This window comes from Cervus canadensis, chromosome 15, assembly GCF_019320065.1.
Source record: "Cervus canadensis isolate Bull #8, Minnesota chromosome 15, ASM1932006v1, whole genome shotgun sequence".
Taxonomy (NCBI): Eukaryota; Metazoa; Chordata; class Mammalia; order Artiodactyla; family Cervidae; genus Cervus; species Cervus canadensis.
Genome location: NC_057400.1, coordinates 68,561,261 through 68,578,084, shown reverse-complemented (window position 1 = coordinate 68,578,084; position 16,824 = coordinate 68,561,261). Strand labels below are relative to the sequence as shown.

The window sequence follows — 16,824 nt, the reverse complement described above, 5'->3', positions numbered from 1 at the left end:
ACTATACAGTCCATAGAATTCTCTAGGCCAGAATACTGGAGTGGGTAGCCTTTGCCTTCTCTAGGGGATCTTCCCAACTCAGGAATTGAACCCAGGTCTCCTGCATTGCAGGCGGATTCTTTACCAGCTGAGCCATGAGGGAAGCCCAAGAATACTGGAGTGGGTAGCCATTCCCTTCTCTAGGGGATCTTCCCAACCCAGGGGATTAAACCCGGGTCTCCTGCACTGCAGGCGGATTCTTTACCGACTGAGCTACAAGGGAAGGCAGACATTAGCTGCATGTAAGACTTGTCCATGGCTGCTAACAGTGGCGGTTGTACATCAAGAAATTTGTAAAGCTGTTGTTACAGTGTTGTTGACGTTTGTTCTTAAAAAAACAGGAGCTTTGTTCCCTGAGGATTCACAGAACTCTGACTTCCTAACAGCCCAGGCTGCCCAGATATCAATGTTGAGTGAAGCTCACCATGCACCTAGGCAGTACACTCTTCAGAGACCACCCTGGGAGTGAGAGTTTTTGTCCTCAAGGAGCTTCCAGTGTGGAGAGGAGTCGAGTAACAGCCGTGATGGTGAAAGCAGATGAGGGTGAGGGGAGGCAGGTGAATAATGACCACATAAACAGATAACATTTATTAATTCCCCAATGTAACTGGGACCTTGACCCATTTGCAACCATTATGTAATCACTGAAACAAGTCCAGCTAAATTATTCAAAGAATCTCTAAATGCCAATTCCATTTAATTTTAAATAACAAGCATCCCTGAGAGGAATAATTTTTCGGAACGATGACTAAGGGAAAATATTTTTCCAGCAGAGTTTCTGCACAGGAAAAAATTCATTGCTTCCATCCCCACATCCCACACCCTGCATTCCACACCCCTTGGTGTAAAAATATTTGTATTTAAATAATTTTAAATGTCATGCATTTATAATTAAAAGCAATTCTGTGCTCAGAGGAACAGAAATTACTGACTTCAAATCAATGAGAAAAATTAAATTTTTCCTCAAAGGAAAATTTTATGAGATTCAAAGGTTGTGTAGATCTAGCTAATGTAATATAAGTCTGTTAATTGCATATGGTCTCTGGTGAGAGCACTGATATAACTACCCATCTCCAGTGGCAGGAGCATATAGGACAATCCTGCAAGAACCACTCATTTTTCCCAAAGGGTCTCTTCTTTCTCCCTTCTCCTTCATACCTTTAAGTACCCAAGGACTGGATTTGCACAAAATGTTTTCTTTTGCTTCAAAACCACACTCCCATGCCCTTGATGGGTGAGGTACTTCTAGTTGAACAGCTCCTGATACCTGCTCAACATCCCTTCTTAAACACAGCAGCCTGACTCCCCGTTCCCCACAGTCACAGTGATTGGTTCCCCAGTGAACTGGAAGATAAGCCAGTCAAAGTCTTCACCAAGGAAGATGGGAGGGGTGGATTTTCCTGATAACTTTGGGACACTCCCTGGATTGCACTCCATTTGTGGTGCTTAACTTTCTGTCAGCTTCTTTAGGCTTTGCCCGGTTGTTTAGTCAAACACCAGTCTAGATGTCTATGTGAAGGTATCTTTAAAATGTGATCAACCCAGTCAGTCCTAAAGGAAGTCAACCCTGAATATTCATTGCAAGGATTGATTCAGAAGCTGAAACTCTAGCACTTTGGCCACTTGATGCAACAAGCCAACTTGTTGGCTAAGACCCTGATGCTGGGAAAGATTGACAGACATCAGGAGAAGAGGCGGCAGAGGATGAGATGGTTGGATGGCATCACTGACTCAGTGGACATGAATCTGAGCAAACTCCAGGAGATAGTGAAGGACAGAGGAGCCTGGCGTGCTGCAGTCCATGGGGCCTCAAAGAGTTGCACAAGACTTAGCAACTGAACAACAACCACAAAACATTTAAATTAACAGACTTTGGTTAAATCAGATTACCTTCCATAATATGAGTGGGCCTCATCCAATCAGTTGAAAGCCTTAAGAACAAAAATAGGTTTCCCAAGAAGGAATTCTTCTCAAGACTACAACACAGAGACTTCGCTTGAGTTTTCAGACTACTGCCCTGCAGAATTTGGATTCAAGACTCTTACCTCATTTTCCAGCCTGCCAGCCTGCCCTACAAATTACCCCACAATCACATGAGCAAAATCCTTAAAGAAATCTCTTCTGTCTGTCTCTCTCGCCTTCCTTTCCTCCACTCTTCCCCTGCCTTTTCTCTTTCTGTTTCTCTCTCTCCTGTTGATTCTCTTTCTCTGAAGAATCCTGACTATTACACCAAGTCATATTTTCACCCTCCAAAAACACAGGGTTTTGTTTGTTTAAGCCAACTTGAGTTGTGTTTCTATCGCCTATAACTAAGAATCTTGAACATTCTTGGCTATGATTGGACAGAGTGTCTTAGGTTGATAGATGAAAGATTCTTCTAGAATTCTGCCTTATTAGTTACTATACAGTAAGCTACTTAAGGACTGAGATTGTGTCTGATGCTTTATTCTACTGCCCTTGCTAAGAATTCTTGATACATCGTCATGTTAATAAATGTTGGTTGAATTGACTTATGGGCTTTCCTGGTGGTTCAGACTGTAAAGAAACTGCCTGCAGTGCTGAGTTATAGAAGGAGGTGACCTGGAGTGTTCAGCTCATGAAATTGTCCAGGTACGTGGGAATATAGCTCCTCTGACATTTAAAAAGACCAGGAAAACCACAGATTTTTATCATTTGGTTATGATAGCCATAGAGGCTTCCCTGGTGGCTCGGCAGTAAAGAATCCACCTGCTGCAATGCAGCAGGCACGGGTTTGATCCCTGGGTTGGGAAGATCCCCTGCAGCAGGGAATGGCAACCCTCTCCAGTACTCTTGCCTGGAGAATCCCATGGACAGAGGAACCGGGTTGGCCACAGTCCATGGGATCACAAAGAGTCGGGTATGACTGAGTGCACGTGCACATGAGAGCCGGAACAGGTAGCTTCAGCAATTATTATTTTTATGGAGTTTCCTAGAAATTGTTGCAGTGTGTTTTTATTTATGTCCCTTCATGTGTATGTCTGTTATCAACACACATGGGTTTCATTCTAGGTGTTTGGATTGAATGGTGGACATTTCTTAGCTGCATCAAAGTCAGTACCCATGCAGGGAGATCCCTAGTCAAAAGCAAGACAGCTCCATCATTGCTACGTTGTAGTATTAGTTGTCTTGGCCTGTCTTTTAACCAGTTACCACAGACTAGGTGGTTTAAACAAATATGTACTCTCTCGTGGTTCTGAAAACTGGAAGTCTGAAATCAAGGTGTCAGCAGGGCCTTAATTCCTCTGAAGGCAATGGGAAGGATTTTTCCAACCCTCTCTTCTAGTTTCTGATAGTTCCTTGGCTTATGAAAGCGTGACTCCAACCTTCTAGTGGTATTCTTCTTGTCTATGAATGTCCATATCTAAATTTCCCCTTTTGTAAGAACACAGGTCATTTTGGATCACAGGCCCACCCTACTCCGGGGTGAGCTCATCTTAACTAATTACATCTGCACTTATTAATAGAAAAATAAGGTCATATTCTGAGATATTAGCGGTTAGGAGTTCAGCATGTTTCAACCCATAACAATTGTCTGTGCTTCCTCAACTAATGTCTGAGCAGCCTTTGTATGAAGGCACGAGAGCCATGAGTGACAGGAGAACGGGGATGCTGGCGCCAGTGCTGGGAACACGTTGCTGAGACTCGGGCCCCTCCGTGGCTCTGATTGCAGCCATGCATTCCCACCCCAAACAATGATTTCTGTCTGGCAGCAGCAGCTTTGTTCCAGAACTAATACTGATCATCCTCCTCTTGTACTCGCCTCTAATGGATCGTCTTTGCTTCTCTAATATCCTCTAATTGGTTTTCAATCTGTTTCTTCTCCCTCCTTAGAAAACAATAACCAAGAAATGAGAATTGAAACAGCATGAAAAGAATGAGAGGAAGAGCAAGGGAGGTTTTAAAAATAACACTGGTAAAGGGGGCAAAGGTACTATTTTCTGTGACACGTAGAGCTGAGGTTGGAAAGCTTCAAGAAGTCATGTTCTGAGCTTCCAGGGGCTTTGTACTGCTCAGACGAGCTGGCGGTGGAGGAAGGGGCCCACGGAGCAGCCCCTAGGAGGGCGCTCGGCAGTGGAAGAGCGTGAAGGCCGTTGTGTGGCCTCAAACCCTGCATTTCAGTGCGTTGGGGGCCAGGGACAGTTCTTTCAGATGGCTGGGGAGAGGGGACGTGACTGGGCCCCGGGGGTGCAGGGAGCCTCGAGGAGGTTGATGAGTCTGTGGAGAAAACTCGCCTAAGGGACACTGAGAGTAGGCCCCCGCACTATCTTTGTCCCGCCTGCTATAGGTCAGAGCCACCTACTCTTGGAAAGCTTTCAGTGTAATCCCTGATGCATACAGTTGTGAACACCTGGCCTATATCACTTGGATGATTTTACATAACTCCTATGCAGCCAAGTAAATTGACACCAGATTAGAGGCCCAGCACCTAACACAGAAGATAGAATCTAAAAGCGAGTAAGAATTAAAGTTAAGACGCTTAAATGCACTAGCAATATTCATGTTATCCCTATTTACTTATATTTAACATATTTCTTGTAAATCAGTAGCAAATTCAGAAAACGATGATGACTCACTTATAGGCCAGAAAGTATATATTTTTTCCCAGAAACTCTCTGAAATTACACGTTTTGAGAATTTTACCTGCAATGTTCTTGGGCCTGCCATCCATCCAGCTGAAAATAAAAATTTAGCTCAAGAGCATTTTTTTTTTTTTGCCTACTTGTCTACAAATAGTGAAACAATAGGGAACAGAATTCTCCCCACATACTGTAATCTGATAAAGCTGGATGTTTGGCTTTATAAAAACCCAGCCTTCCTTTTATAGAGTCCCTCTCCTATTTCTTGATTTCTGTCCTAAAATTTATAGCTGGAAAAAAACAGTAATTTTGTGGTAATCTTCACTAATATCAAAATAATGGAGAAAGTATTCATTACAACACAATTTTAAAAGATATACAGCTGATTTTTTTTTCAAAATACAAATCTGCTTAAAATTGGCACAAATCCTGGACCCTAATCAGTGTTCAGTAAATGATGGTTTAAATAAATTGTAGAAGGAGGGGGCTTGGAGTGCTGCTACCAACACACACACACACAACCTCACCATTTATGGTGGTTTCCTATTCTTTAGGAGCAAAATACAAGTAAACCCTAAGTAAGGGTGTATCCTTAAGCTTCAGGTTAAGATACATTACTTCTTAGTCACTCTGAAGTTATGAGCTTTGGTCATAAGTTTATTCAGCAAGGTCATTGTTGCCTGCAAGTTACAGTTGTGCTGGTGGCAAAATAGTTTACGTCTACATAGCCACATAGTAAAATGGATCTAGATAACTCTATCTCAGTTACATTCAGAATAAAGAGAATTGCTCTCCTAGCTAATAGACAAGGTGGATTCTTTGAGGATCACAGTTAAAAAAAAAAAAAGTCATTCTGCTAAAATGTGTTTTCAACAGTGTTTCAGAGTAATTTGCAAAGTTTTGGGGACAAAAGCAAAACATCACTTGATGCTCTCCACGGGGAAGTACCACAAGTGATAAAAACGATGACTGAATCAGTAGCATTCTTCAAGACAGATATTTGAATCCAATAAGACATTCTCTGGAAAAGCAGTTCTAAGTTACAGTTTAAAATGGTATTTGTAACACTGGCTTGCTTAGAATAAGACTGGTTTCCTGAAAACACTTGTAGGCATCTGTGAATAACATCCATAAACAGAATGGCTTAAAGAAGAAGTATCTGCATCTTTGCTCACTCTCTCTTCCACGGGAAAGTCGCAATCTTCTCTTCCCCTTCGCTAAATGTCCTCATCTCAGCCTCAAGCAGTGATTCTCACCAAGGTAAATTTTGTTCCCCAGGAGACTCTTGGCACTGTTTGGAGACATTGTTGGTTCTTATTAATATATCTGGTGGGGGAAGGGAGGAGGCAAGGAGGGGAGGAAGGGGTACAGGGCTGCTGCCAACCATCCTACAAGTCACAGGACAGGCCCATAGCAAAGAATTATCTAGACCAAAATATCGAGAGTTCGGAGACTGAGAAACACTAACCGAGAGGGATGAATGAGGCAGGTGTGTGTGTGTTCATGTGTGTGTGTGAATGTCTGTGCAGGATTGTCACACAGACAAGTAGACCATACCCCTGCTTGGACTGCTTGGACTCGGAAAGCTCGCCGAAAACCGCGTAAACTGGTGGCCTTACCAGTCAGCAGTTCCAATAAATACATTCTACTTTCAAGCTAGATGTGAGGCAAGCTCAGAAAGGATATTTTTTATTCTTTGCTCCACCCCAATTCCTCAAGTAGAAGCTCTGAAAGAAGTGTTGTGGTAAACAAGCCAAGGAACTCCTTTATTCTAAGGTTCAACCCATGATAAACCTGTTGACTTTATTGTAAGGTTTTAGCATGGTGGCTGACCTTTTAGGCTGGAACTCTCTACTTCTACATGGGTCACCTTCATGAGTTTGCTGCTTCTGTCCTGGAAGTATTAACCGAGGATTTTACAGTGGCGTCCATGGGGGCATTCTCTCTCATCCCTTTTACTCAGTTGTTGGTTTTTCCTTCTCACCCTCTGGGCCCTTGTCCAAGACAGCAGGAGAGTTCAAGTCACGTTTCCTTTCCAGAGAGTTGTTTCGAATAGCAATGGGGTCTTTAGCATTCACAGGATTTGGAGGGCTTCAGCATAATTTTATCTTCACATACCAACAATCCCTTACGGCAAGTTCCTTTTCTCTCTTGAAAACCATATAGCACACTTCTGTTTCCCCATCCAGTCCCCTGTCTCACTGGCCGCAGCTCTGAAATGACTGTGTTCTCTACTACGGGCTTGCTGAGCCAAGTCATAACTTCCTTTTAGGAACAATGACCACCCATGGTAAACCCACCTGAGGAGGGTTTTGACTCAACTAAAACGTCAACCAGCATCAGAGCCTTTCAAAATTTAACTGGTAGACACTAGAAATGTCAGTCACTTCACACCAGAAATTTTAAGCAGATAAAGCACCATTTAGCAAAACTACCTACCAACATCCTTTTAACAAACAAACAAAAATGCAAGAGGGGAAAAAAAGCAACACCCTATGTAATTAATCTGTACAAAATAACACAGTCAATGTATTTTTTAACAGTAATAATCATAGAATGTTAGAGCTGGAAGGGACATTCTTTGCTGCTTAGGTAGGCTCCCTGGTGTAACAAGTGCTGGCTTTTTTTTTTACTCTCTTGTTTTATTTTGGTGATGACAACTTGAAGACCCAGGGAGGGAAACTGACTTGTGAAAGTCACATAGGCATCTGGGCAAAGTCAGAACTGGAAACACAATGTGCGTGTTCTTCCACATATTTAAAAGTCTGAAAACAAAAAAGACTGTGGTATGTATATACATACTTTTCCAGTTGCTTCCAGTGCTTTCCTGTTTCCCCCATTATCTTTTAACCCAAATTTTCCATATTTTGGAAATTAGAAGACATACTTTTAATGCAAATAATGCCTTTTTAAAAGAAGCTGTAAACACCCACAACATTTTTATGTTTTGTGACTTGATTGTTGTTGTTGAGTCGCTAAGTTGTGTCCGACTCTTGGGACCCCATGAACTGCAACATGCCAGGCTTCCCTGTCCTTCATCATCTCCCTTAGTTTGTTCAAACTCATGTCCATTGAGTTAGCGATGCCATCCAACCATCTCATCCTCTGTCGGCCCCTTCTCCTCCTGCTTTCAATCTTTCTTAACATTAGGGTCTTTTCCAATGAGTCAGCTCTTTGCATGAGGTGACCAAAGTATTGGAGCTTCACTTTCAGCATGAGACCTTCCAGTGAATATTCAGGGTTGGTTTCCTTTAGGATGGACTGGTTTGATCTTCTTGCTGTCCAAGGGACTCTCAAGAGTCTTCTCCAACACCACACTTAAAAAGCATTAATTCTTCAGCAATCAGCCTTCTTTATGGTCCAGCTCACACATGACTACTGGAAAAACCATAGCTTTGACTAGACAGACCTTTGTCAGTCGATTGATGTCTTTGCTTTTGAATATGGCATCTAGGTTTGTCATAGCTTTTCTTCCAAGGAGTAAGCATCTTTTAATTTCACAGCTGCAGTCACTGTCCACAGTGATTTTGAAGCCTAAGAAAATGAAATCTGACAGTTTCCACTTTTTCCCCATCTATTTGCTGTGAAGTGATGGGACCAGATGCCATGATCTTCATTTTTTGAATGTTGAGTTTTAAACCAGATTTTTCACTCTCCTCATTCACCTTTATCAAGGAGCTCTTTAGTTCTTCACTTTCTGCCATTAGGGGGTATCATCTGCATATCTGAGGTTGTTGATATTTCTCCTGGCAATCTTGATTCCAGCTTGTGAGTCATCCAGCCAAACATTTTGTATGATGTACTCAGCATATAAGTCAAATAAGCAGGGTGACAGTGTATAGCCTTGACGTACTCCTTTCCCAATTTTGAACCAGTCTGTTGTTCCATGCCCAGTTCTAACTGTTGCTTTTTGTTTTATTTACAGGTTTCTCAGGAGGCAGGTAAGGTGGCCTGGTATTACCATCTCTTCAAGAATATTCCACAGTTTGTTGTGATCCACACAATCTAAGGCTTTAGTCAGTGAAGCAGAAGTAGATTTCTTTTTTTTTTTGGAATTTCCTTTCTTTTTCTATGATTCACTGTATGTTATGTTGGCAATTTGATCTCTGGTTTCTCTGCCTTAAATCCAGCTAGTACATCTGGAAGTTCTCCGTTTACGTACTCTTGAAGCCTGGCTTGAGGGATTTTGCGCATAATCTTGAGCTAGCATGTGAAATGAGCAATTGACAGTAATTTGACCATTCTTTGGCATTGCCTTTCTTTGGGATTGGAATGAAAACTGACCCTTTCCAGTCCTGTGGCCACTGCTGAGTATTCCAAATTTGCAGCACTTTCACAGCATCATCTTTTAGGATTTGAAATAGCTCAGCCGGAATTCCATCACCTCTGCTAACTTTGTTTGTAGCAATGCTTCCTAAGGCCCACTTGACTTCATACTGCAGGATGTCTTGCTCTTGATGAGTGACCACACCATCATGGTTATCTGGGTCATTAAAAGAGCTTTTTTGTACATTTCTTCTGTATATTCTTGCCACCTCTTCTTAATCTCTTCTGCTTCTGTTAGGTCCTTGCCATTTTTGTTCTTTATTGTGCCCATCTTTGCATGAAATGTTCTTTGGTATTTCCAGTTTTCTTAAAGGGATCTTTAGTCTTTCCCATTCTACTGTTTTCTTTCACTTCTTTGCACTGTTCACTTAAGATGGCTTTCTTATGTGCCCTTGCTATCCTCTGGAACTCTCCATTCAGCTAGGTATATCTTTCCCTTTCTTCTTTGCCTTTTGCTTCTCTTCTTTTCTCAGCTATTTGTAAGGCCTCCTCAGACAACCACTTTGCCTTCCTGCATTTCTTTTTCTTGGGGATGGTTTTGTTCACCACCTCCTGTACAATGGTAGGAACCTCTGTCCATAGTTCTTCAGTCACTCTGTCTACCAGATCTAGTCCCTTGAACCTATTTGTCATCTCCACTATATAATCATAAGGGATTTGATTTAGGTCATTGGTCTAGTGGTTTTCCCCACTTTCTTCAGTTTGAGCCTGAATTTTGCAACAATGAGCTAATGATCTGAGCCACAGTCAGCTCCAGGTCTTGTTTTTGCTCAATGTATAGAGCTTCTTCATCTTCAGCTGCAAAGAATGTAATCAATCTGGTTTCAGTGTTTTGACCATCTGGTGATGTCCATGTGTAAAGTTGTCTCTTGTGTTGTTGGAAGAGGGTGTTTGCTATGACCAGTGTGTTCCTGTGGCTAAACTTTGTTAGCCTTTACCCTGCTTCATTTTGTATGCCAAGGCCCAACTTGCCAGGTATCTCTTGACTTCCTGCTTTTGCATTCCAGTTCTCTATGATGAATAGGACATCTTTTTTGTTTTTTCTTGTTTTTTTTTTTGGTGTTAGTTCTAGGAGATCTTGTAGGTCTTCATGGAACCATTCAACTTCAGCTTCTTTGGCATTAGTGGTTGGGGCATATACTTGGATTATTGTGATGTTGAATGGTTTGCCTTGGAAACAAACAGAGATCATTCTGTCATTTTTTAGACTGCACCCAAATACTTCATTTCAGATTCTTTTGTTGAAAATGAGGGCTGCTCCAATCTATGCCAACTACATATGTTCATGGGAGGATGGGTGGATATGGATTATATATGTCATTTGTATATTCATATACATTTGTACACCAGACTTCCAAATCTAGTTGCTTTCTCTCACCTCCAGGGAAGACACCAGTCCTGATATTTTGATAGTAGTTCCACCATGGGAGTTTGTATTATATATAAGTCGATGATAAAGATAAAAATATTAGGTCTTGATAGTTTTCTTCCAGTGATACAAATCATCTTTAAAAAAAAAAAAAAAACTTACTGTTTTGTTTGTGGCTGTGCCAAGGCTTGCCAGATCTGAGATCCCCAACCAGGGATTGAACCTGGGCCCCTGGCAGTGGAAGCACTGAGCCCTCACTGCCAGGAATTCCCACTGTCATCATCATTTGCTAGGAAGGGCTTCCCTGGTGACTCAGACAGTAAAGAATCTGCCTGCAATGTGGGAGACCCAGGTTGATCCCTGTGTTGGGAAGATCCCCCGGAGAACGAACTGGCAACCCACTCCATTATTCTTGCCTGGAGAATCCCATGGACAGAGGAACCTTCAAAGACAAGCAATCAATGCTTTTCTGTAGAAAGGAAGGAAAGTTAGACCTACATAAGAATAAGCAGCATCTCAGGCTTGACAAGATTTTCTAAGAATTCTTTTTTCCCTTCTCTGCAGAGAACCCCTAACATGGGACATGAGTTAGACTAGTGAAAAATGTGCCCATGCAAATCTTATTCTCTATTTTCTATAATCACCATCTGAAATCAGTAAGTACACCACAGTCTAATGTATCCTAATATTCATCTTCATGCTTTAAAATAAGCATGATTTCTTGGAGAGTATACTTAAGAAGTTTTCTATTTAAATTGCATGTTATGTATGATACCAATTTTAAAATAGTGTGTGTGTGTGCACATACATAGGGGAAAAAAGTCTATATGTGTGTTTACCAAGATGTTGATGATGGTTTTCTTTCAATAGTATGTATGAGTTCTCTTTATACTCTTCTGTATTTTTTACAAGGATTATTGATTTCTTTAATATTCAGAAAATTGCTAATTAAACACAAAATGTTTATGTAAAGCCTTTTCAAATGGCCTTCCTTGTCTCTGATTCACTGGAGTTTGTACCTATTCATTCAGTAAGTAATGAATACCTGTCATGTTCAAGGTCGTGTGCTAATGGCTGTTAGATACTTTTGCTGTTTTACAAAACCCAAGCCCATCAGCTCACAAATATTCAGAGTACCTGCGATGTGTTCATAGCTGCCCAGTAGGAGCTCTGGATCCAGTGGTGAACAAGACAGTATTCTGTCTCCAGGAGCTTATATGCTATAACCATGTAAACAGATAATAAATCATAGTGTCCAAGACATATGTTATGAAGAACATTTGGGGGTAATATCACAGATAGTGACTAGGAGGGTGGGGCTGCTTTAGCTGAGGGTTTGTGGAAGGCCTCAACTGATGGCCTTCAGCCCAAATGTGACTGAAAAGGTCATGTTTGTGTTGAAGCTAAATATTAGAAGGAGAGGCTTTGTGAAGATATGACCTTGAGCAGAAGGAACAGTGGAAGGGAAAGACCCAAGATGAGAGCAAGCTTGGTTTGTTCGGGGAAAACAACAAAAGTTGGCGGAGTACCGAGAAGGAAGAGATGTAAGCTGAAGCCAATAGGGCAGCCTTCCAGGCCACAGTACAGCATTTAGATGTTATTCTCTGTTGCATCGAGAGGTTTATGGTAAGTTCTAACTAGAGAAGTGATGTTGCCTCATTTACATTTGAGAAAGACCCTGCTGGCTTCTGGGTTAACAGTTAATTTGGGGGAGGCAGAAGTGGTGGCCAGGTGCTGTTGAGGATGCAGCTAGAAGTTGCTGCCTAAGGATAATAGTGGAGGAGAGATACTAAAAACTTCAAATGGGAGAATGACAGACAGATATTCCTGGGTTCCAAAATCACTGCGGACAATGACCATGAAATTAAAAGACTTGCTTCTTGAAAGAAAAGCAATGGCAAATGTAGACAGCATATTCAAAAGCAGAGACATCACTTTGCCAACAAAGGTATGTGTAGTCAAAGCTATGGTTTTTCCAGTAGCCATATGCAAATGTGAGAGTTGGACCATAAAGAAGGCTGAGCACCAAAGAATTGATGCTTTCAAACTGTGGTGCTGGAGAAGACTCTTGAGAGTCCCTTGGACAGCAAGGAAGTCAAACCAGTCCATCCTAAAGGAAATCAGCCCTGAATATTCATTGGAAGGTCTCATGCTGAAAGTGAAGTGCCAATATTTTGGTCACCTGATGCAAAGAGCCAACTCATTGGAAAAGATCCTGATGCTAGGAAAGATTGAAAACAGGAGGAGAAGGGGCTGACAGAGGATGAGATGGTTCGATGGCATCACAGCTCAATGGACATGAGTTTAAGCAAACTCTGGGAGATGGTGAAGGACAAGGAATCCTGGTGTGCTGCAGTCCATGGGGGTCACAAAGAGTCAGACATGGTTTAACAACTGAACAACAGCAACCTCCTGGTTGGAACAACAACAACAAAAAAAGTGCTCTACCACTGTATAGCTACTCTTCTGTTTGGACTTCCGTCAGCATGTGGCTGAGATTGCTGTCGTCTCGCGGTATCCTTTCTCTTCTACTTTGTTATGAACGCCCTGAGTTCCAGGTAGACACATGTCTGTTGGGTTGTCAACTACAAATCCCAGTTTTCCTTGTTACTGGGAGGGACCTTGACCATTTAGACCATTGGGAAATGAAGTAATGTGTGCTCAGCCTAGCTTATCTCAAGGACACAGCCCCTTGGTAAACTCCTCGCTCTTCCCGTGGGCTGCAACTCAGACGTGACTCAGCAGGCGTGACCCCAGAGTGTGAGAATGTCACCCTGGTGCGGGGCACAGCACCAGCTGCAAGGACAGACTTCCCTGAGTGACCTCATGGGAAGGCCCTCTGCCTGGCCTCAGCGCTCGCCTTCAATCTGCATCACATGAGCGAAAGACACTTTTTTCTTCTTAGAGCTCTTCTGTATTCTAGGGTGTTTTGGCTAGAAAGGTTTATATCCCGTACCTTCAGTAAATGGGGAGCTTTGGGGAAGCCAAAAGAAGTATTTACAGCAGAGAAATCAGGGAAATCAGAGAAAGCATATGTCTTTAGGCTGATCAGTGCCCTCTTGTCTGGAATAGGAAGAAAGCATAACCAAATGAGGAAAACTATATTTAGATACTAGTCTACTCCATCTACTCCAAAGCCCTAGGGCTATACCCAAGCCTTGGGAGAGTTCTGACTCCCAGCTAAGATTTAGGGTGAGTAATAATGGAACATTCCAGTCATGAACTCTGTATAAAATTATGATAAACTGATTAAAAAAAAAAGAATCTGAAAAATAAAATAGGCTTGTTTTCTTTACCAGTTATTTTAAAGAAACTTTACATTTTGAATTAATGATTCCAAGTGAAGAAGTATGTATAGATGACACATAAATGGAAAATACACCAAGTTCTATCTCAATGGAGCATGTTTCCACATGAGCCCTTATTCCTGCGTCTGGACCGGGTGGCTGCAGCCAACTGTTGTCATCTGGTTACAGGGTACCTTAATTTTTTTTTTTTTTCAATTTTTTTATTAGTTGGAGGCTAATTACTTCACAACATTTCAGTGGGTTTTGTCATACATTGATATGAATCAGCCATAGATTTACACTTATTCCCCATCCCGATCCCCCCTCCCACCTCCCTCTCCACCCGATTCCTCTGGGTCTTCCCAGTGTAGGGTACCTTAATTTGGAACCTTACTAGTTTTTTTTTTTTTTTTAAAGCCTATATCAAGATTATGAAGCTTTACACGCACACGAAGTGAATTAAGTAATACTGATATTACATTAGGTAAGGAAATACTCTTCAACATGGAAGAAACACAAGCTCCCTTAGAGGGTTTTTTTGAGAATTAAAAAAGAGAGTATATGTTAAGCAACCAGCAAAAAATGTTGTTAGTTTCTCCCTTTCCTATACGTACTAAATTATTTGGCTTTCAAATTCCAACATACTCTGAAATCTGCCATGAATCCCTGAAAGAATGATCATTCCCAGTAAGCTGGTAATTTGGCTTTTCTGCATTTCTCAGTATAGGATTGGAGTGAAAGGTGAGAGGGTAGGGACAGTAACATCTATGGAGCATCTGCCATGTGGACACTTTAGGTTGGTTATTCCCTCTGCTTCTCATAATTCAGTGTGGTGATACCATCATTTTTTTTGTAGATTATTGAAGTGTAGTTAATTTACAATACGTATAGTTTCAGGTACACAGCAAAGTGATTCAGTTACATTCTTCACCTTATATTCCATTAAAAGTTATTGCAAGATAATGATTGTAGTTCCCAGTGCTCTTCAGTAAGTCTTTGTTGCTCATTTATTTTATTTTATGTGTAGTAGTTTGTATCTGTTAATCTCATATTTTTAAAAGTGCTTTTTAATTTTTATTGGAATATAGTTGATTTACAATATTATGTTAGTTTCAGATATACAGTGAAGTGAATATATATATGTAATATATATGTGTGATTTATGTACACACACACACACACACACACACACACACACACACACATATCCACTCTTTTTCAGATTCTTTTCCCATATAGATCATTACAGAGTATTGAGTAGAGTTTCCTATGCTATATAATAGGTCCTTATTGGTTATCTATTTTATATATAGTAGTGTGTATATGGCGAGGAGGGCGTGGCAATCCACTTCAGTATTCCTGCCTGGAGAATCCCCATGGACAGAGAGGCCTGGCGGGCTACACTCCCGGGGGTCGCCAAGAGTCGGGCACAACGAGCGACTAAGTGCAGCCCGGCACGGTGTGTATGTGGCAATTTCACTCTCCTGGTTTACCCCCTGCTTACCCACTGATGACCGTAAGTTTGTGATGTATGTAACGGTTTCTATTTTGTAAATAAATTCATTTGTACTTTTTTTTAGATTCCACATATAAACAATATCATATCCCATACTCTTTAATTTGTCCCTCCCTTCCTTCTCCTCCCTCTCTTTCCTTTTCTTTTTCTTTCCTCTTTTTTTCTATGTCTCTGAGTCTGTTTCTGTTTTGTATATACATTTATTTGTATTATTTTTTAGATTCAAAATATAAGTGATATCTTATTTATCTTTCTCTGAGTTGCTTCACTAAGCATAATATTCTCTCTGTTCATCCATGTTGCTGCAGATGGCAGTATTTCATTCTTTTTTATGGCTGAGTAATATTCCATGGTGTGTGTATATATTTTATATATATTAATATATATATGCTACATCTTCTTAATCCAGTGATCTCTTGATGGGCACTTGGATTGTTTGTGTGTCTTGTCTATTGTCAATGGTGCCACTATAACACCTGGTGTGCATTTATCTTTTTTAATTACAGTTTTTGTTTTTTCCAGATATATACCCGGGACTAGGATTGCTGGATTGTATTATAGCTCTGTTTTTAGGATTTTAAGGAATCTCTATACTGTTCTCCATAGTGGCTGCACCAGTTTACATTCCCTCCAACAGTGTAGGAGGACTCTCTTTTCTTCACACCCTCTCCAGCAGTTATTATTTGTAGGCTCTTCAATGATGGCCGTTCTGACCAGTGTGAGGAGCTATCTCAATGTAGCTTTGATTTGCATTTCTGTAATAATTTGTGATGTCAAGCTTCTCTTCATGTGTGTGTTGGGCATCTGTATGTCTTCTTTGGAAAAATGTCTGTTTAGGTCTTCTGCCCATTTTTTAATAGGGTTGTTTGTATTTTCAATATTGTACTGTATGCACTGTCTGTATATTTGGAATATTAAGTTCTTGTTGGTAGCATCATTTGCAAATATTTTTCTCCCATCCCCCAGGTTTTTTCATTTTTTTTTAAATGAATTTCCTTTGCTGTGCAAAAGCTTTTAAATTTGATTAGGTCCCACGTGCTTATTTTTGCTTTTATTTGTTTTGCCTTGGGAGACTGCTCAAAGAAAATATTGCTACAATTTATGTCAGAGTGTTAAGCACCATTCCTATTTTAACAATAAAGAAACCTGGTTTGACAGAGGTTAATAAATTCCTTACTCAATCATATAACTGATAACTGGTTGTTAATCATTGAGCTAAAATTCAAACCCAGAGCTATGTGGCTCCAAAGCTTGCCTTTCTGTCTGCACCTCTGTAGTGTCTGAGCCTCACAGAGCAGAGAATGCAGGGTTGTATGCACCAGTCCCAAATGTAGTAGTAGACCCCAAAACCACTTTCTACTCTCAATTTTCTTTTTTAATCCCAGGCGCAATTAATCATTTTCTCCTCTGTATTCCCATGTAACATCTTAAAAAAATTTTTTTTAATTTTGTTTATATTTATTTATTTTTGGCTGTTCTGGGCCTTCGTTGCTGCACAGGCTTTTCTCTGGTTGTGGCAAGTGGGAGCCACTGTATAGTTGCAGTGCATGGGCTTCTTGTTGCATGGCTTTTCTTGCTGTGTAGCACAAGCTCTAGGGCACGCGTGCTTCAGCAGTTCCAGCTCCCAGGCTCTAGAGCACAGTCTCAATGCAGTGGCGAAGGGGCTTCGTTGCTCCTTGGCATGTGAGA

At 41.1% G+C, this 16,824-nt stretch overlaps 1 long non-coding RNA gene across 1 annotated transcript in view; it reads left to right on the top strand.

Annotated features, from left to right (window-relative positions):
• The window catches only part of LOC122453573, a 47,884-nt gene that overhangs the window by 13,676 nt on the left and 17,384 nt on the right, over positions 1-16,824 (top strand). The window contains exon 4 of the long non-coding RNA XR_006273108.1: positions 8,563-8,578. This is a non-coding gene — a long non-coding RNA (uncharacterized LOC122453573). The remainder of the gene's footprint in view (positions 1-8,562; positions 8,579-16,824) is intronic.